The sequence below is a fragment of the Zootoca vivipara genome, chromosome 2 (assembly GCF_965207765.1).
Source record: "Zootoca vivipara chromosome 2, rZooViv2.hap1.1, whole genome shotgun sequence".
Classification (NCBI taxonomy): Eukaryota; Metazoa; Chordata; class Lepidosauria; order Squamata; family Lacertidae; genus Zootoca; species Zootoca vivipara.
In genome coordinates this window covers 120,052,160-120,072,413 of record NC_142584.1, presented here as the reverse complement: position 1 = coordinate 120,072,413, position 20,254 = coordinate 120,052,160, and the positions used below count along the sequence as shown (strand labels likewise).

Sequence of the window (20,254 nt, the reverse complement as noted above, 5' to 3'; positions counted from 1 at the left end):
CTTGGAGGTTCTGATTCAAGCTGAACAGATGTGTCTTTGTAAATAGCACTGCCATTAGCACTGTAAATACTCAGCACCAATAAAACCATAAAATGCAGAGCTGTGGAGAGTCGTTACTCTGAAGTAGCCTTCTCCAGCCACCGTGACACGTACTATGCGTTTCAGTGCTTTCCAATCCTTAACTGTAGGATTGTTAGCTTGTCTGCTTAGCAAATTTGTGCTAACTGCAATATCAGGTCTTGAACATCTGGCAATGAAGCTTAGTTTGCTTAGAACACATCTTCAGTATTATCTACCTTAAAACCTGTTACCATTGGTGTATCTACAGGATTGGCAAGCAGCTTTATTCCTGGAACTTTGGGAATCAAGTTCAGCCTTCTTGGCATTTAACCATGGCTCAGCATCCTTTGAGTCCAAAGACTGGATCTTTTAGAAGCTGGAAGGTTCAAAAACCTTCTTTGAGCTACTAACAACAACTGTATCTGTTTTGGCTGTTTTAGCAAGCTGATCAGCATTCCTTTTTGGGGGCTACACCCTTTGTGGTTCTCTCACTTCTGCGTAAGGTACGCAATTCCCCAGCAGATGGAGTAGCTTTCGCTCCGCCGGATTAACGTGCCATACGCAAATCCTGAGGACCAGGCTTCTCCTCCTTAGGAGAATGGGTACCTATGGTGAACATGTTGTAGAATTTGCCTTACTGTGTACGTGCAGCTAGCCACATAGCAATAAGAAGTATGAGTCAGCTATCTCCAAGGGCTCAAGTCTGCCTGGTGCTAGTAACAGCCAGGTGACTGGTTTAGAAATACATAAAGACTAAGGCCACCGTGTGCTTAGTGTGGTGTAGTTTGGTGGTGTAGTCTGACGTTGTGGAGAGTTGGAGGTTGTATAGAGAGATAGAGAGAGAAGTGCTGATCTATGTACTGTTTGTTGTTTTTATTTGTAAATAAAGCTGTATATAGTTACTCAGTACTAGTGGCAGTGAGTTCCTGTGTCCATGCTACTTGCCTTCGCCTTGCAGCCAATAAGTTTCCACTATGCCTGCGCTTACTCTGCTGGGTCCAACTGGTACTAGTTGCCATTTACACCAGGTTCAGCCTTGCTGGTCTTAACAGAACAGTGGTTCCTCCAATTCCTGGTCAGACCCTTCAGATGGTCTCAAAGAGGCCTTTGCACTCTTGTGTAATTTTTAGAATCACTATCTCCACTACTATCACTTTCTTCACTAGTGGAGGTAGTGTCTGAATCTGGCTCATCCTCAGACTCTTCATCAGTGACAGGGTAACATTGGAAAATTCCCACATTGCCCCCCCCCCACTTAGCATTGTACTCAACACTTCTGGTCAGTCTAATTATACCAGTGTGGGACATTCACACTCTATAAGCTTTCTGATACCCTAGAAAGATGTGGGCTTGGGGCCTCTCCCCCTCCCTCTGCTGCTCTCCTTCTGCATGTGTCCAAGACGTCCACACGAGAAACATTTCACGGCCTACAAAGCTCTGGTTCCACCTAATGCTGTCTGGGGTGACGTATCTGCTGACTCCCCCTGAGCAATGAACCAGGCACTCCGCCTGTCGGCTTCATTTTGAATGACTGCTGTGACGTGTGCCACATTTAACTGCTGGCTAGCAATCGCATCCCAGCTTGAATCCAAAGAATGTAAAATTGGGAATGAAAACAAAGTTTCTGGAAGCGAGCTGGGCCCATAACCAAAATGTCAGGCCACTGTGGGGGAGGAACGATCCCCCAGGCACAACGCAGGAATATCCGCAGCCTTTCCCCAATGTCTTCTCATGACCCATGCTTTGTTGACACCAGGCACATGTTCCATAAATCTTGCAGAGTAAACACAACGAATTGAGGCAGGGTTGTGGCTACAGGCTACTTTATTGCTAAGAGTTAGGCAGAACAAAAGAAAGCATGTCTCCACTCGCTGAGAGAAGTCCGAAGAAAAAACAACAAACGGAAACAGAATATAGCATCACATCCGCTCCCGTGATTCCAATAGTCTTTTGCTGGAATGCATCAACAGAGTCTTGTGATTGCACAATGAGAGGATATAGAAGAGAGGTGAGACCGGAGGAGAGTGAATGACAGGAGATTCCTTTCAGATGGACCATGGATTATTCAGAAAGATATCGCCCTGGCTACGTGGGCTCCCGCTTGAAGGATTATGGCTGTTCCCAGCATCCTTAGAAGACCCAGGCCTGAGCTACAAAATGGTGGTGGAACGGTGAAGATCCATCAAGGAACTGATTTCCTATGATTTATTAAGCAGTTCCTGTTTTCCTAATACAAACCGCTGGAGTTTAGCGCAGCCTGGGAGGGCTAGATACATTGTAGTGAGTTCTAATTGGATCAAGGTTTTGATGCGCTGTCAACGATTGTCCTCCTGTCAACACCTTGTCAGCGCTCACTCAAGCATGCAGAGCTGAGCTGAGCTGGGCTCTGCAGAACCATTGCATTGACCTGATTGGTTAAGGCGCGTCTCTATTCAAATAAAAACTTCATTCAGAGATAGGAGTACACAGTATCGTTCATTCAGAAATATGGCAACGTAGTGTCAAAGACAGCGGGGAATGGAAAGAAAGGCAGCATTTTTTATACGGGGCTTGTACTCGTGCAGGGTTCCAGGGTGCTGGTGTTGGTGTAACTCCAAAGTGGGGTTGTTGAGTGGGATGGGGCTCCCATGAGGGCATCTGGATCATTCTTGGTAACGAACTGGGAACTTGTTTAGGTGCCCCCCCTCCTATTCCCTATCATATGGTTTCTCCTCTGTATGAGTTTGTTGATGTTTTGTAAGAAGTCCACTCTCAGTGAAGCTCTTTCTACACTGCATACATTTGTTTCTCCCCTGTGTGAGTCCGTTGATGAATTCTAAGTATTCCACTCTGACTGAAGCTCTTCCCGGACTCCATGCATTTAAATGGTTTCTCCCCCATGTGAATCTGTTGATGAATTCTAAGGTGTCCACTCTGACTGAAGCTATTCCTGCACTCCATACATTTAAATGGTTTCTCCCCCGTGTGAGTCCGTTGATGTTTTGTAAGAAGTCCACTCTCAGTGAAGCTCTTTCCACATGCATTTAGATGGTTTTTCCCCAGTGTGAGTCCGTTGATGTTTTCTAAGGTGTCCACTCTGACTGAAGCTCTTTCCACACTCCATACATTTAAATGGTTTCTCCCCCGTGTGAGTCCATTGATGATTTCTAAGGTGTCCACTCTGACTGAAGCTCTTTCCACACTCCATACATTTAAATGGTTTCTCCCCTGTGTGAGTCCGTTGATGAATTCTAAGTGTTACATTCGAAGTGAAGCTCTTTCCACACTCCATGCATTTAAATGGTTTTCCCCCATGTGAGTCTGTTGATGAATTATAAGGTGTCCACTCTCACTGAAGCTCTTTCCACACTCCATACATTTAAATGGTTTTTCTCCTGTATGAGTTTGATTATGTAAATTAAGGCTGCCACTCTCACTGAAGCTCTTTCCACACTCCATGCATTTAAATGGTTTTTCCCCAGTGTGAGTCCGTTGATGTTTTCTAAGGTGTCCACTCTGACTGAAGCTCTTTCCACACTCCATGCATTTAGATGGTTTTTCCCCAGTGTGAGTCCGTTGATGTTTTCTAAGGTGTCCACTCCGACTGAAGCTCTTTCCACACTCCATACATTTAAATGGTTTCTCCCCCGTGTGAGTTTGATTATGTAAATTAAGGCTGTCACTTCTACTGAAGCTCCTTCCACACTCCATGCATTTAAAGGGTTTTTCCCCAGTGTGAGTCCGTTGATGTTTTCTAAGTGTTCCACTGTCACTGAAGCTCTTCTCACAGTCCATACATTTAAATGGTTTCTCCCCCGTATGAGTCCGTTGATGAATTCTAAGTGTTCCATTCGAAGTGAAGCTCTTTCCACATTCCATACATTCAAATGGTTTTTCCCCTGTGTGAGTTTGATTATGTAAATTAAGGCTGCCACTCTCACTGAAGCTCTTTCCACACTCCATGCATTTAAATGGTTTTTCCCCAGTGTGAGTCCGTTGATGTTTTCCAAGTGTTCCACTGTCATTGAAGCTCTTTCCACACTCCATACATTTAAATGGTTTCTCCCCCGTGTGAGTCCGTTGATGAACTCTAAGCTTTCCCCTCTGACTGAAGCTCTTTCCACACTCCATGCATTTAAATGGTTTTTCCCCAGTGTGAGTCCATTGATGTTTTCTAAGTGTTCCACTGTCATGGAAGCTCTTTCCACACTCCATGCATTTAAATGGTTTCTCCCCCGTGTGAGTCCGTTGATGATTTCTAAGGTGTCCACTCTGACTGAAGCTCTTTCCACACTCCATACATTTAAATGGTTTCTCCCCTGTGTGTGTCCGTTGATGAATTCTAAGTGTTACATTCAAAGTGAAGCTCTTTCCACACTCCATGCATTTAAATGGTTTCTCCCCTGTGTGAGTCTGTTGATGAATTCTAAGTGTTCCATTTGAAGTGAAGCTCTTTCCACATTCCATGCATTCAAATGGTTTTTCCCCAGTGTGACTCCGTTGATGAATTCTAAGTTGTCCACTCTGACTGAAGCTCTTTCCACACTCCATACATTTAAATGGTTTCTCCCCCATGTGAGTCCGTTGATGATTTCTAAGGTGTCCACTCTGACTGAAGCTCTTTCCACACTCCATACATTTAAATGGTTTCTCCCCTGTGTGAGTCCGTTGATGAATTCTAAGTGTTACATTCAAAGTGAAGCTCTTTCCACACTCCATGCATTTAAATGGTTTCTCCCCTGTGTGAGTTTGTTGATGAATTCTAAGTGTTCCATTTGAAGTGAAGCTCTTTCCACATTCCATGCATTCAAATGGTTTCTCCCCCGTGTGAGTTTGATTATGTAAATTAAGGCTGTCACTTCTACTGAAGCTCCTTCCACACTCCATGCATTTAAAGGGTTTTTCCCCAGTGTGAGTCCGTTGATGTTTTTTAAGTGTTCCACTGTCACTGAAGCTCTTCTCACAGTCCATACTTTCAATCTGCTTCTCCTCTCTCTTTTCACACTCCATGTATTTAAATGGTTTCTTCGTTATTCCCATTGAACGTGGCCCCCCGTAATTCTGTCTGTCTTCTCCATTGTCTGCTTTGGGGGATGAAGAGGGGAGGAACTCCTATTTGTTTTCTGGGAGGAGAAGAATGGAATATTACAGACATCAATCAGCATGTGCTCTTATTTTAAAATCTCGTGCAATCTCTCTTGTCCTCCGTGTTCCCAGTTTTTAGGAAATACAAATGAAATAATGTCAAATAATGGTAATGCAGTTCAGAAGCATTATCTTAGAATACGGTTGAACTGTGGGATTTACTTTTTAAATAAAGTGGTTTCTCACAGGAAAGGGAGCTGCTCTATATCCACAAATTTGACCACTTTTGATCCGGTTCCCAAATTATGGCTACTATATGTCCCCGTTTCCCAGTGATAGTCCCCAGTTTTACAAATCAGTCCCCAGACAAAATCTTTCTGTACTGAAGCTGAAAAATGTCACCAGATTCATTGGGGGGGGGGAACTGGCAACCTTATCCTAAATTCATCATGAAGTTCTTCATCCTCTGCACTATAATCCTCCACAACCTTGGGCCACATTTTGTCCCCTTTGACTTCTAGATCTTAATTAATCACCTGCACAGCCCCTTTGGCCTCTGGAGGTGCATACTTACCATATATAAATAAATTCCAGTAGCACTTTAGTTGGTCTCTAAGGTGCTACTAGATTTTTTAGATTTTTTTGGATTTATAGTGTTAGGGTCTAGATACCAATCATAATCCCTGAAAAAATATCTCAAGAACCCCTAATATCCAATTCCACCAACTCCCAAGTAACACTGAGCCCTAGAGGAACCTTCTATGCTGATGTGAGGCATCTCTGGCCCCCCAGATGTGGTTGGACACAAAATACCAGCTGCCCAAGCAGGGATGGCCCATGGCCAGGGACGATGGGAATCTCATCTGGAGGGACGCACTTTCCCCTTCTTCCCCCTCTTCTGAAAATGTTGAATATCTGTATTTCATTTCCTCCTTCTTCCATTGTCTCCAACATCTTTCTTATATAGTCCAACTGCACACATTCCCAAATCATCCTGCACCACTGACTTCCCGAGACTGCTGCATTGTGTCTAGGACACTGGCAATGGGACAGCACCTTCTACTGGATGAGAGGATAGAGGGTGAAATCAGGGCAGGCCAAAGGGCACTCAGCTCAGTCCCCTCCTTGCCCCTCTCTGCATCTGCTGCCTGAGGGGGCTGCCTCAGTCTCCCTCACGGTGGAGCAGGCCCTGAGAACAGCCTTCTCTCTGCCCCCCCCAATATAGGAAACGTGACAAAGAAGACCTTGGAGTGTCACCGTGGAACATAATAATAATAATAATAATAATTTATTATTTATACCCCGCCCATCTGGCCGGGTTCCCCCAGCCACTCTGGGCGGCTTCCAAAAAAAAACAGAAATTCTAAAATACAGAAATCCATCAAACATTAAAAGCTTCCCTAAACAGGGCTGCCTTGAGATGTCTTCTAAAGGTCTGGTAATTGTTCTCTTTGACCTCTAGTGGGAGGGCATTCCACAGGGTGGGTGCCACTACCGAGAAGGCCCTCTGCCTGGTTCCCTGTAACTTGGCTTCTCGTAATGAGGGAACCGCCAGAAGGCCCTCGGAGCTGGACCTCAGTGTCCGGGCAGAACGATGGGGGTGGAGACGCTCCTTCAGGTATACCGGACCGAGGCCGTTTAGGGCTTTAAAGGTCAACACCAACACTTTGAATTGTGCTCGGAAACGTACTGGGAGCCAATGTAGGTCTTTTAGGACCGGTGTTATGTGATCTCGGCGGCCGCTCCCAGTCACCAGTCTAGCTGCCGCATTCTGGATTAGTTGTAGTTTCCGGGTCACCTTCAAAGGTAGCCCCACGTAGAGCGCATTGCAGTAGTCCAAGCGAGAGATAACTAGAGCATGCACCACTCTGGAGAGACAGTCAGTGGGCAGGTAGGGACTCAGCCTGCGTACCAGATGGAGCTGATAAACAGCTGCCCTGGACACGGAGTTGACCTGTGCCTCCATGGACAGCTGTGAGTCTAAAATGACTCCCAGGCTGCGCACCTGGTCTTTCAGGGGCACAGTTACCCCATTCAGGACCAGGGAGTCCTCCACACCCGCCCGCCTCCTGTCCCCCACAAACAGTACTTCTGTCTTGTCAGGATTCAATCTCAATCTGTTAGCCGCCATCCATCCTCCAACCGCCTCCAAGCACTCACACAGGACCTTCACCGCCTTCACTGGTTCTGATTTAAAAGAGAGGTAGAGCTGGGTATCATCAGCATACTGATGGACACCCAGCCCAAACCCCCTGATGATCTCTCCCAGCGGCTGCATATAGATGTTAAAAAGCATGGGGGAGAGGACAGAACCCTGAGGCACCCCACAAGTGAGCGCCCAGGGGTCTGAACACTCATCCCCCACCACCACTTTCTGAACACGGCCCAGGAGGAAGGAGCGGAACCACTGCATGACAGTGCCCCCAGCTCCCAAGCCCTCTAGACGGTCCAGAAGGATGTTATGGTCGATGGTGTCAAAAGCCGCTGAGAGATCCAGCAGAACAAGGAAACAGCTCTTACCTTTGTCCCTAGCCCGCCGGAGATCATCGACCAGCGCGACCAAGGCAGTTTCAGTCCCATGATGAGGCCTGAATCCTGACTGGAAGGGATCCAAATGGTCCGCTTCTTCCAGGCGTGCCTGGAGTTGTTCCGCAACCACTCGCTCAATCACTTTGCCCAAGAATGGAAGATTTGAGACTGGGCGATAGTTGGCCATATTGGCCGGATCTAAAGATGGTTTTTTAAGAAGCGGTTTAATAACCGCCTCTTTCAGCGGGTCTGGGAAGGCTCCCTCATGGAGAGAAGCATTTACCAACCCGCGAAGCCCATCGCCCAGCCCTTCCTGGCTAGCTTTTATAAGCCAGGATGGGCAAGGATCAAGGAGACAGGTGGTTGGTTTCATTCGTCTAAGCAGCCTGTCCACATCCTCGGAGGTAACAGATTGAAATTGATCCCACAAAACTTGACTAGACAGGACTCTAGCACTCCCCCGCCCCGGCCCTGCTCCCACGGTGGAGTCTACCTCTTCCCGAATCTGAGCGACTTTATCTGCAAAAAACTTTGCAAAATCATTGCAGGAGATCATGTGGCCCGTACTGGGCCCGGATGGAGCAGGTGGTTCCGCTAAATTGCGAACCACCTGGAAGAGTCTCCTGCTGCTGTTTTCTGCAGATGCGATGGAGACGGTGAAGAAGGTCCTCTTCGCCGTCGCCATTGCCACTTGGTAGGCTCGAAGTTGAGCTCTAGCCCGTGTCCGGTCTGATTCAAAATGAGTTTTCCGCCACCGGCGCTCTAGCCGTCTCAACGACTGTTTCATTGCCCTCAGCGCCGGGGAAAACCACGGGGCTGTCCGGGCTCCATGCAATCTGAGAGGGCGCTTCGGAGCCAGACAGTCAATAGCGCTGGTTAACTCCGCATTCCAGCGGGCCACCAGGGAATCAGCTGAAAGGCCATCGACATGGGATAAAACATCCCCTACCACTCTTTGGAAGCCAATTGGATCCATTAAGTAGCGGGGGCGGACCATCCGAATCGGTCCCACCTCCCTGCAGAGGGGAAGGGTTGCGGAGAAGTCCAGTTGCACCAGAAAGTGATCTGACCATGGCACTTCTTTTGTTTCGCTTTTACTTAATGTCAGATCACCAACATCCATAGAGGTAAACACCAAGTCCAAGGCATGTCCGCGGCTATGAGTTGGGCCAGACTTATTCAGGGACAGCCCCATGGTGGCCATGCTTTCCACGAAGTCCCGAGCGGCTCCTTGTAAGGTCGTGTCGGCATGGATGTTAAAATCCCCTAAGACAACCAAGCTAGGTGTCTCCAGGAGCACATCCGACACGACCTGAAGCAGCTCGGGCAGGGAATCCTTGGTGCAGCGGGGAGGTCGGTACACCAAAAGGAATCCTGTACTGCCTCTATTGCCCAACTTCCAGAACATGCACTCAGAGAACTGGGTCTTCCCAATAGGACGCCTGGTGCAAACTAATGACTTCCTAAAAATCACTGCAACCCCCCCTCCCCGCCCAGATGGCCTGGGTTGCTGTGCATAAGAGAAACCTGGTGGGCAAGCAGCGCCAAGAACGGGCCCATCGGCTTCCTCCAACCAGGTCTCTGTCACACATGCCAGGTCAAATCCTCCATCCACAATCAGGTCGTGAATGGCGGTGGTCTTATTCATCATCGACCTGGCATTGCACAGCAGCACCTTCAGGTCATGTGGGTATCCCTTGCTGATTCCAGTATCCGTCCGGTCAGGACCAGACCTGGAGGCAGGGATAGTCCTCAGACAACGACTAAGTCTGCCTCCTCGGTAATGACATGGTCTGGTCTTAGCGTAACTCCTCCTCCTACCCGTGACCACTGAGATCGGTTGTTCCAGTGCACACCCCCCTGTGGAATCTGCCCCAGCCATTTTGCTTGCTGGGACCCCCTCCCGGGCAGCTCTGACCCCTCCCCTTAAAAACAAAATAAAACCTCTAAAAAACAGCAAAGAACTCAACAAAAGAAGAACACAAAAAAGACAATAAAACAATAAAACCAAAAACAATAAAAATTACAAATACACTAAAATTTAACAGATTCCCACCCCCAACTAAAAATCCCTCCCACCTACCACCCCAAACACAATAAAACAATAAAACCAAAAACAATAAAAATTACAAATACACTAAAATTTAACAGATTCCCACACCCAACTAAAAATCCCTCCCACCTACCACCCCAAAGAAGATAAAAACATTAAAAATTCTTTAAAAGGCATTTTAAAAAGGACTCTGTGCTGTTTCAAGTTCCCCTGGGCAGCACCAGCAGCAGAGCGGCGGCAGCAGTCCTTTATGAGGCCTTCCAGGCCCCGCCCTAGACCAGGTGGAAGGAGGCAGGGACAGGGCCTGTGGGCACTCACAGCAGGAGAGAGTCCTGGGCAGCACCAGCAGCAGAGCAGCGGCAGCAGTCCTTTATGAGGCCTTCCAGGCCCCGCCCTAAACCAGGTGGAGAGAGGTAGGGACAGGGCCTGTGGGCACTCACAGCAGGAGAGAGTCCTGGGCAGCACCAGCAGCAGAGCAGCGGCAGCAGTCCTTTATGAGGCCTTCCAGGCCCCGCCCTAAACCAGGTGGAGAGAGGTAGGGACAGGGCCTGTGGGCACTCACAGCAGGAGAGAGTCCTGGGCAGCACCAGCAGCAGAGCAGCGGCAGCAGTCCTTTATGAGGCCTTCCAGGCCCCGCCCTAAACCAGGTGGAGAGAGGTAGGGACAGGGCCTGTGGGCACTCACAGCAGGAGAGAGTCCTGGGCAGCACCAGCAGCAGAGCAGCGGCAGCAGTCCTTTATGAGGCCTTCCAGGCCCCGCCCTAGACCAGGTGGAAGGAGGCAGGGACAGGGCCTGTGGGCACTCACAGCAGGAGAGAGTCCTGGGCAGCACCAGCAGCAGAGCAGCGGCAGCAGTCCTTTATGAGGCCTTCCAGGCCCCGCCCTAAACCAGGTGGAGAGAGGTAGGGACAGGGCCTGTGGGCACTCACAGCAGGAGAGAGTCCTGGGCAGCACCTGGGCAGCATAACAACAGGAACAAGAGCAAGAGCAAGAACAACAACAACAACATTGTAAGTCCCACAGATTTAAGAGATCTGAAATAGTGGCAATAATGGAAACCTGGTGGAATGGAGAGAAGGAGTTGGGCACAGGTATCTCTGGGTAGGAACCCTTTAGATGCTTCTCCACAGAAATACAGGCATGTGGGTGAGACTGTAGTTGCCAAGACAGAAGCCTCAAAGGGCGGAAATAATAAAGTGGGACTTCCGCTCTGCTGCCACCAGCAATCGTCAGGGGATTTCTCGGTCTCCGAGGTCCCTGCGCTGTTTAGGAGGGGGGGAGCCATTAGGGCGAAGTGGCCCCCCCAGAAAAACTCCAGATTGGGCTTTCTGGAAGACGTGAGAACCAGCAGTGCTCCATAATCTCCTTCGCTGCCCGGGAAGCTCGGAAAAGAGCCCCCGAGAGCAGGCAGAGTGGAGAGGAGTCTTGGGTATACCGCTACTTACTCAGCGCGAAGCTCCAGTGCCGACGCTATTTTTGAGCAGCAGAGACCTCCCAAAATTAAAGATTGAACTGTAAGTACATCTGAAATTAAATTTGGAAAGAATTTGGCCAGGGGAAGGGATTTAAAAAAAACGGAGGTCGATTCCCCCCCCCCCACTGAGTGACTGTGAAGCAGCAAGCTTGCCTGCAGCCGAGACGCTAGACAGGAAGCTTTCAATTTCTCCAATAAGCGGACCTAGAATCCTCCCTGTATGCTGCAGGGCACGGGGAGGCTTTAAAAAGCAAAGAAAACCTGCAAAAATTGAAGATTTAAGTGTGAATCTTCTGCAAGCTGGGAGCCAGCTCCAGGAGGCTTGGATTAGTTCCAATTGTGACGACATAAAGGGAAAGAAAGGAAGCCTGTGACTGTTGCAAACTGTCAAACTCTAGTGTTAAAACTATCAAGATAAAAGGGCTGGGAGCTTTTTCTCTTCAGGAATTGGATTTAACAGAGCAGAATAGAGTGGAATTAGATTTATAACCAGCCCAGATAAAAACTTTAAGAATGAATTTCGGGATGTAAGAATTAGCACCATCTTGGATCCTGCAGCTCATGTCTTGTTGTTTTGTTGTTTAGTCGTTTAGTCGTGTCCGACTCTTCGTGACCCCATGGACCATAGCACGCCAGGCACTCCTGTCTTGCACTGCCTCCCGCAGTTTGGTCAAACTCATGTTCGTAGCTTCGAGAACACTGTCCAACCATCTTGTCCTCTGTCGTCCCCTTCTCCTAGTGCCCTCCATCTTTCCCAACATCAGGGTCTTTTCCAAGGATTCTTCTCTTCTCATGAGGTGGCCAAAGTATTGGAGCCTCAGCTTCACGATCTGTCCTTCCAGGGAGCACTCAGGGCTGATTTCCTTAAGAATGGATAGGTTTGATCTTCTTGCAGTCCATGGGACTCTCAAGAGTCTCCTCCAGCACCATAATTCAAAAGCATCAATTCTTCGGCGATCAGCCTTCTTTATGGTCCAGCTCTCACTTCCATACATCACTACTGGGAAAACCATAGCTTTAACTATACGGACCTTTGTCGGCAAGGTGATGTCTCTGCTTTTTAAGATGCTGTCTAGGTTTGTCATTGCTTTTCTCCCAAGAAGCAGGCGTCTTTTAATTTCGTGACTGCTGTCACCATCTGCAGTGATCAAGGAGCCCAAGAAAGTAAAATCTCTCACTGCCTCCATTTCTTCCCCTTCTATTTGCCAGGAGGTGATGGAACCAGTGGCCATGATCTTGGTTTTTTTGATGTTGAGCTTCAGACCATATTTTGCGCTCTCCTCTTTCACCCTCATTAAAAGGTTCTTTAATTCCTCCTCGCTTTCTGCCATCAAGGTTGTGTCATCTGCATATCTGAGGTTGTTGATATTTCTTCCGGCAATCTTAATTCCGGTTTGGGATTCATCTAGTCCAGCCTTTCGCATGATGAATTCTGCATATAAGTTAAATAAGCAGGGAGACAATACACAACCTTGTCGTACTCCTTTCCCAATTTTGAACCAATCAGTTGTTCCATATCCAGTTCTAACTGTAGCTTCTTGTCCCACATAGAGATTTCTCAGGAGACAGATGAGGTGATCAGGCACTCCCATTTCTTTAAGAACTTGCCAAAGTTTGCTGTGGTCGACACAGTCAAAGGCTTTTGCATAGTCAATGAAGCAGAAGTAGACGTTTTTCTGGAACTCTCTAGCTTTCTCCATAATCCAGCGCATGTTTGCTATTTGGTCTCTGGTTCCTCTGCCCTTTCGAAATCCAGCTTGCACTTCTGGGAGTTCTCGGTCCACATACTGCCTAAGCCTGCCTTGTAGAATTTTAAGCATAACCTTGCTAGCGTGTGAAATGAGCGCAATTGTGCGGTAGTTGGAGCATTCTTTGGCACTGCCCTTCTTTGGAATTGGCATGTAGACTGATCTTCTCCAATCCTCTGGCCATTGCTGAGTTTTCCAAACTTGCTGGCATATTGGGTGTAGCACCTTAACAGCATCATCTTTTAAAATTAAGCTCATGTCTTATCTTGTGAAATTTGGGACTTGACATGGAAGAAGACATAACATCGCCATCTGGCTGGGAATACAATGGCATGCAGTATGTTCTGGAACAATTATATGAGACACTGGATGAGCTAAGGGAGGCCAGAAAGGAAAGAGTAGAACTTTTTGAACTTTTGAAAAAGCATCTGCCACAGGAAGAAGAAAAGGATTTTGATGGACTTAATCAACCCAACAAAGTTGAGAATCAACAGGAGGCAAAGGACTTGAACTGTGTGCAGCCAGTGAGAGGGGCTACACAGGAACTATGGGGGATATTAGGGGCCCCTGACGAGAAGATCTGGAAGGATGCTCCCCCAGTGAGAGTGGGGAAGCAAAATCCAGGAAATAAACCAACCATCTGGGGAGATAAACAGGGGAAATATCTGTATGGGAAATTAAAGAAAGGATGGCGGTGGGTATGGATTAAAGAATCAGTCAGACAGCAGTGCATGGTGAGGGAGGGGGGTGGGCTGAATTGGATCAAAGCTGGTGTGGGGTGAGAATATGGGTGAATGTATCGAGTGGATGGATTGAGACGGTCTGGAAGTGGAAAGGTATTAATGGAACTTGTCTAGGCATCTGGAGAATTGGCAACCAGGGGAAGGAGGGATGAAAAACTTTTTATTTGATGTTAAAAGGGATAGTGAAAATAGTAAAGGAAGGAATGGAGTACTTGTGGGGGGAAATTATAGGCTAAAGGGATTAAAAATACGAAGTTAGTTACGAGATTAATGGCAAAAATAGAATGTTATTAGGAATGATATTGAAATGTTCTCCTCTTTATTTTTTAATTTTATTTTTTGTTTAAGTATGAATAGCTGTACCGGTATTTGTGGGATTTAATTAGACTCGGAGAGGGAGGGTCGGGGAAGTCAAAGTTATTAATAAGTCATAAGTATAAGATTTGTTTTTTATATATATTTTCTTTATTGTTTTTTGTGTGTTTCTTTTTAATGTTTTTTATTTTTATTTTTTCCTCATTTGTATGGTATTCTCTTGTGAATGTTAAGTGTGATCCTTATATGTATCAGAAAATCTTAATAAATCTTAATTTAAAAAGGAAATAATAAAGTGGGCTTCCTCCCTTTCCTCTTTCCCCCAATGGTTAGACTCCCTATAACAGCCCCCAGCGCCCCATGCAGGAGCTGACCTGGAACTTATGGCAGGGCAAGGACTGAGCTTCAAGGGAGGAGAGGGTGGGTGGATCAGGCCTCCTGTTCAGGGATCTCTCCCTGGTCTACTCCAAGGAGATGCCTGGGCAGGAGGGCGAAGTCAAGGCAGGCAGCCCCCAAGTCTCTCTCTCTTTCTCCAAGATGGCTTCGATCCCTCCCCCAGGAATGCTTCCTTTCCTACCTAAGCCTCCCAACTTCCTCTGCCCTTCTCCCTCCACCCCCGAGTTTCCTCTTTGCCCAGAGGCCCCCCTGGCCGGCTCACCCTTCTTTCCAAATCTCTCCCAAGGGCCCCACCTCTCCATCCGGAGGGGCCTCGCCAGATGAGCAAGGAGGGAGACGGGGAGGGGGGTCTCTATCCAGGCCTCTCTCGCCCCCTTTAACCCTTCCATGGACTCCCTCTCTCCCTTTCCCCAGCCAAAAGGGACCCAGCCGGCGCCCCACGACCCCAGGGATTCCTGCCAGGGGGAAACCGGGAGAATTGGGGGCCTCAGCTCAACCCCCCAGCCCTGCTTGGGGATGGGGGTCCTCGGCTTTCCCTTCCCTCCAAGACGTCCAAGGGGGTGCAGGGCAGCTGAGCATCTCTCGGCCCCCCAGGAAAGAGAAAGGGGAGTTTGGCGGTGCTGCTGCCAAGGAGATCTTGCAAGGCAAACCCTGCAGGTGTTGGGTCCCCACTTCCCACCTGGATCGCATGGATCCTGGCCCCTGTCGATGGGCACCAGGGAGGGCGCTTTCTTTAGGGGGGTCTCTTTGTCCTCCCCTCCCCCCCCTTATCTCCCCCTTCTATTATCCCACTCTTCCTCTTTACCTCTTGGTCCTCTCTGCTCCTGCGCCTCCCTGGCTCCAGATTATTCCGCTTTCCTTATGCGCAATAAAAAGGGTTGGGGGGGGGTCTGCAGTGACGCCCCTCCTCCCCTCCCCAAACTTCCCTTCTGGCCCCCCTTCCGGCCTAGAAACTTTCGGCACATTTAGCAGTGACACTTCCGGTTCCTTTTGGGATGCGCTTGCCAGAGCAGCCTCTCCTTGTGTTGGGATAGGAATCGGACGGGACGGCGCTGCCTTTGGCCTCCTGCTCTTGGGGCTGGCTCCGTGGGGACATGGGATGGGGTGTGTGTGTGAAAAGCAAGGAAGATGAGCCCCCCCCCAACTTCTTAGGATCAGGATAGTGGGGGAGGGGCTGATCCAGGAAAGCCAGGGGGCCCTCCCTCCCTCCCTCCGCCCATGTTTGCCTTCCAAGGTCCTCCGTGAAGCTCAGAGATGGGCCAGCAGCACTCCGTCCACCAGATCCTCTTGGCTACGAGTTGTTCAGTCTGAATCCAGGAAGGGTGGCAATGTCTGGTCTTCCCTCCCTTGCCCTTCCCTTGCATTTCAACCCCCTCCTCAAACAAAGAGTCCTCTAAACACTGCCTTCCTCCTGGTTGCAGAGCGACCCTCTCAAAGTCGTCTCCCCCCCCCCTTCTCAGACTGCGAAGTTCCTGGTTCTGCTGCTCTATCAGCGACCTGAAACCCTGAAGAAAAGGGGGCTAAACTCACCCATTTTTGCCCAGCCTGCGACTGCGTTCTCTCCTTTTCAGAGTCACCCCCGCTTTTGCAGTGGAAATCAGCCCTGAGTGCTCACTGGAAGGACAGATTGTGAAGCTGAGGCTGCAATACTTTGGCCACCTCATGAGAAGAGAAGACTCCCTGGAAAAGACCCTGATGCTGGGAAACATTGAGGGCACTAGGAGAAGGGGACGACAGAGGACGAGATGGCTGGACAGTGTTCTCAAAGCTACCAACATGAGTTCGACCAAACTGCGGGAGGCAGTGGAAGACAGGAGTGCCTGGCGTGCTATGGTCCATGGGGTCACGAAGAGTTGGACACGACTAAACAACAAAGAGCTATGGCCTTAGTGTTGGTTTCTATTCCTCTCACTGTGCAGTCACAATACTGTGTTCATGCATCCCACAGATGGTTGGAATCACCGGAATGGATGTTTGCTGTACTCTGTTTCCGTTTATTGTCTTTTTCTTCTTTGGGCTTTCTTTTGCTCTGCCTTATACTTAGTAATAAACATAGTTTATAGCACACACCTCTGCCTCAGTCCATCTGCATTATACTCTGCGAGATATCTGAATATGTCCCCGCTGTCTACAAGGCACGGGTCATGAAGACATCGGGGTGCCAGGCTGGAAACATTCCTACGTTATGCCTGGGGGATCCCCCCCAGTGGCTTCCATGACTTAGAGCAGCCCCTCCATCTGTGCTAAGCAGATGTGACGGAGTTGCCATTTGCCTCTTGCTCTTTGGGGCTCCGTCAGGGACCCACCCACCCCCCGCCTATTTACTTTCATGCCCCGAGGAGTCTTTTCAGAGATTGGGGGGGGGAGTCTTTTCTGTGCCGCTGCCGGGCATGGAACCTGAGACCTTTTCAGGAAAAAAAATGGAATTATAGAGCTGGTTTGGAGGGAAGGAAAATTATATTTTATGGGAGAGGGGGTAAAGGAAGAATCCCCTTTTGCCACTCATTCCTTCCCCAGCATCAATGAGCTCCACTTCCTAGAGAGGAAAGGAAAGAGAAAGGAAAGAGAGGCAAGGTTAGAGGGGAAGTGTCTCCATCCACATTTTCGGAAGAGAGATGGCCTGGAGAGGAGAAGGAAGAGGGGCCACATAATTGGGAGGTTTGTGGAGGGAGAGAAGAGTGTGCTTCTGAGGCATATGGCCAGCCCTGGCCAGTAACTGGACTCTTGACCAAAGGCTATAAAACTGTAAAACTTCATTTCAATTGTCTGTAACTAGTGCAACTTTCATCTTAAGCAGCATGCAATGTTCTCGAAATAGCTATGGCACTCAAGCATAAAATGCTCTCGATGCACACAAGCCGACCACCTGTTGTTATGTCCTGTTGTTGTTTTATCGGTTTAACGAACAGGAGGCAGCGGATGAGGCTGGGAAAAATTATATCGAGCAACAATACCATCAGTACAGGTGCTCCCCAGGGGTGTGTGCTCTCCCCCCTGCTTTTCTCTCTATACACAAATGACTGCAGCTCAACTGATCCATCGGTTAAGATCTTGAAATCTGCAGATGATACAACAGTTATTGGGCTTATCCGGGAGAACGATGAATCTGCATATAGGCAGGAAGAAGACAGCTTGCTTCGTGGTGCAGCAGGAATAATTTGGCGCTAAATGCCCAAAAGAAAGTGGAAATGGTAATTGATTTCAGAAGGCACTATTCCATCTTTCCATCCTCGGTAATAGGGTTGTAGTAGTAGAGTCCTTTAAGTTCCTGGGCTCTATGGCCAGGCAACATCAATAGTATTATTAAAAAGGCCCACCAGAGGATGTATTTCTTGTGTCAACTAAGAAAATTTAAATTGCCCCAAGAAGTGTTGATCCAATTATACAGAGGTACCATTGAAACTGTTCTCTGTAATTCTGTTACTGCCTGGTACGGCACAGCCTTCAAGAAAGACAAGAAAAGGCTACAACGAGTAGTAAGAATAGCAGAAAGGGTAATTGGTGCTAGTTTGCCTACAATAAAAAAGGTAAAGGGACCCCTGACCATTAGGTCCAGTCGTGACCGACTCTGGGGTTACGGCGCTCATCTCGCATTATTGGCCGAGGGAGCCGGCGTATAGCTTCCAGGTCATGTGGCCAGCATGACAAAGCCACTTCTGGTGAACCAGAGCAGCACATGGAAACGCTGTTTACCTTCCCGCTGTAGCGGTTCCTATTTATCTACTTGCATTTTGACATGCTTTTGAACTGCTAGGTTGGCAGGAGCTGGGACCGAGCAACGGGAGCTCACCCCGTCACAGGGATTCGAACCGCTGACCTTCTGATCAGCAAGCCCTAGGCTCAGTGGTTTAACCCACAGTGCCACACTTTATACTATCCGAGCTAGGAAGAGAGCAGAGGGAATTGCCGCAGATCCTTTGCATCCCGGTCATAATCTGTTTTATTTACTTCCATCTGGATGTCGCTACAGGACTCTATACACAAAAAAGGCACAGGAACAGTTCCCCCCCTTGTGCCATCAAATTGTTAAATTCGTAGTTGTGTAGCAGAAGGGGAGGCCAGTTATGGGTGGCGGTTCCTTTTGTATTGTGTATTGTATTGTGAGTGGAAGAGTGTTTGTATAAGGTACATTTACATTGCAATGTAGTCGAAGCAAAATTCCAAGTATGTTTTGGGTGTACTTGGCCAATAAAACTATTCCTATTTCTATTTCTGCTCTCATCCTGAGGTAAAGTTCTCAACCCGAGGTACAACTTCCAGATTAGCGGAGTTTGTAACCTAAAGTGTTTGTAACCTGAGGTGTTTATAACCAGAGGTACCACAGTACATAACTTTTGGAAGACCTCTGGAGGCATTTTTGTGTGTTTGACATTTTCTGGAAGTAATATATGGGTGTGGTAATAATAATAATAATAATAATAATAATAATAATAATAATAATGCATTCGTTCTGCCAGGGTTCCAGTTCATTGTCAACAAGATTAAACAAATCCATGTTGGGCCAAAAAAATATTAATTTCACATAGAGGCTGATGGGGAGGAGGTGAGGGACCAGGAGCGAGACCTTGGGGTCATGTTAGGTAACTCAGGGAAGATGTTGACCCCGTGTGCAGTAGCTTGGAAAAATCCCACGCTGGGGATCTTTAGGGAAGGGATTGGAAATACACTGTATGGATTAATTGCGGAAGATTTTTGTATTTTGAGGAGATAGTGATCTGATAGGGAAATCTGGCTCTGCATTCCAATGTTCTATGTCTTATAAACAGCCTTTGATGTGTTATCTATGCGCCGCTCAGTAAAAGCCTGAGATGTATGGCCTGGCTTTTACCCTTTGATGCAGAGTGGCCTAGCTAAGCCTGTCTGGCCATAAAACATGAGCACAGCCTGTATATAATATCTAGATTTTTAGCATGGCAATAAGGAGTTTGCATCTCAAGCTACCTGGGGGTAGCCAGTGCCGAAGTGACCCCCAGGTAGCTTGAGATGGGGACGTATATTTTTCTTGCTGCTCAGAAAAAAAAAATCTGTAAAACGTCTCACTCACTTGTGCTTGTATTGCTTCAGAATCGAATCAAAGAACCATTTTGCATTTAGCAAAACATACACCTGCCACTATCCTAAAGGTCTCATGCAGATCTAGGGTGTGAACGCATTTGGAGTACTGTGCACAGATCAGTATTTGGGACCTTTTAGTTTGGAGAGACGACAAGGAAGGACCGACTGATCAGATAGCATGGAGAAAGAGGATAGAGAAAAGCCCCCCCCCCTTTTCATAAAACTAGAACTCATGGAACCCAATGAAGCAGGAATGGTGGAAGATTTAGGAGAGTGAAAATAGGGGTCTCCCCCCTCCTCTGCATCCAGCCAGTCCATGATGGCAACAGCAACAATAAGATAATTATGTCAATATTACACATTGTGCTCTGCTGCCAGGAGGACTCTGTTGGATCATGTCCTGTTTCAAAGGTGGAGGGAGGCTTTCCACCCTCTGGGCCCAGAGGTGGCTCCTGCCTTGGGGCAGCTGGTGGATTTGGAGGAAGTTGACCCTTAGCACTCTCGGTTTGGGACCTACCTGAACCTCCTTCCACATTATACTCATCCTTACATTGCTTTTAGATGCTCTGGTACGGCCCCTTCTTCCCTGTGCCCCCTTCCCTCCTCATGCAAGACGTGCAGGTAGGAACAGAGCCTTTCCTGGTTATGCCAGTAAAAACCCCTTTTATTTCTCCTGCCACAAAACATATCTATGCCCAATCTATCTATAAATCAAAAGAAAAGGTGAGGGTTTCTCAGCTCCACTTTGTGCAACTCTCCATTCCCAGATACAAACATTTCCAACTCCCTCCCCCAAACACCAAAACCAGTTCGCTCTC

At 48.0% G+C, this 20,254-nt stretch overlaps 1 pseudogene across 1 annotated transcript; it reads right to left on the bottom strand.

The window, feature by feature from the left end:
* Positions 1 to 1,866: 1,866 nt before the first annotated feature.
* Positions 1,867 to 16,609, bottom strand: LOC118081393 (uncharacterized; annotated as a pseudogene). Its single transcript, XR_015948528.1, has 2 exons — positions 15,187 to 16,609; positions 1,867 to 5,162 (listed from the first exon to the last, which is right to left on the bottom strand). The product of XR_015948528.1 is annotated as an uncharacterized LOC118081393 (transcript).
* Positions 16,610 to 20,254: the final 3,645 nt, after the last annotated feature.